Source organism: Odontomachus brunneus, unplaced genomic scaffold (assembly GCF_010583005.1).
Source record: "Odontomachus brunneus isolate Ranch 3 - 2012 unplaced genomic scaffold, Obru_v1 Obru_scaffold_265, whole genome shotgun sequence".
Lineage (NCBI taxonomy): Eukaryota > Metazoa > Arthropoda > Insecta > Hymenoptera > Formicidae > Odontomachus > Odontomachus brunneus.
Genome location: NW_022639715.1, coordinates 252,057 through 253,350, shown reverse-complemented (window position 1 = coordinate 253,350; position 1,294 = coordinate 252,057). Strand labels below are relative to the sequence as shown.

Below are 1,294 nucleotides of genomic sequence, written 5' to 3'. Positions count from 1 at the left end.
TCGTGCTACTACACCTCTAAGTGCTCCTACATTTAGGCGCCAATCTTAAACTAAACGATAAACTTAAAATACAAACACAAAAGGTTTTACTATCTTAATAATATCCTTAAGAATATTTCAAGAATAAATTTAAAACCAATACGCAAAATAAATTAAATACGTTTTTAAAAAATAATACTTATATCATAATTTCCGATTTCCGTTTTTGGCCGTCATAACAGTTTTTGCCATAATAAGTACCTGTTCTAACCATAATGAAACAGAGATTAATTTATAATGAAACAATTAATAAAAAAGTATATGCAATAAAAATCATGGTTTAATGTTAATATCTTAATGTTAACATTTATTTTTAATAAGATACACACACACACACCTGAAAATATATTTTTAGGTGACCAGATGGACGATGAATATGAAAGTACGCATATAGATCAGTTTAAGAAATATCATGATATTGAAATAGAAAATGATGAGGAAACTGAAATAGAAGATGAAAATGATGATTAAGATTAAGCTTTTGTTACAAACAAAATAAATCAAAAAATAAAAAAAAAATAAATATATATAAAAAATGTAAACATATACACATATATATATACACACACATATATACGAAAAGTATAAATCCGATCTCTACGCGTGCAACCTCTACGCGGTGCATCTTGAGTAATGCTAATGCCGGCGGTATTGTAATTTTCATTTCAAACCTCATAACTCGAAAAAAGTATAAGGTGTAGTAAAAAGAAATTCATTATTTTTCCAATAGATGGCTTTAGTAATGTGTATTTCGCGTTGTATAAGTGCGATCGGTTTACGCTAGATGGCGTTAGAAAGATAAGATTTCGTACTAAAAAAACTTCTCAGACAGTTTTGTGATTGTTTGACTCAGTATTGTTTGAACGCGCGTCAAAGATGGACACTAGCAAAGAGAAAATACGTCATATTTTACAGTTTTTCTTCGATAAAGGCGAAAACGCAAGCCAGGCGGCTGAAAATGTGAATAGTGTTTATGGTCCTGATACTGTAACAGCCAATCACGCGCAATTTTGGTTTCGTCGATTCCGTTCCGGTAATTTTGATGTCAAAGATGCACCACGCTCTGGAAGGCCAATTGTCGAAAATGTCGATAAAATAATGAAAATCGTCGAGTCCGACCGTCATATAAGCACTGTTTCGATTGCCCAAGAGCTAAACATTGCACAAAAAAACCGTTTGGAACCACTTGAATAAGGCTGGATACAAAAAGAAACTCGATGTATGGGTGCCACACGAGTTAACGCAAAAAAACCTC

At 32.1% G+C, this 1,294-nt stretch overlaps 1 protein-coding gene across 6 annotated transcripts in view; it reads right to left on the bottom strand.

Moving 5' to 3' along the window:
- LOC116853001 overlaps positions 1-1,294 on the bottom strand; it is a 201,865-nt gene that overhangs the window by 33,364 nt on the left and 167,207 nt on the right. The window lies entirely within an intron of this gene.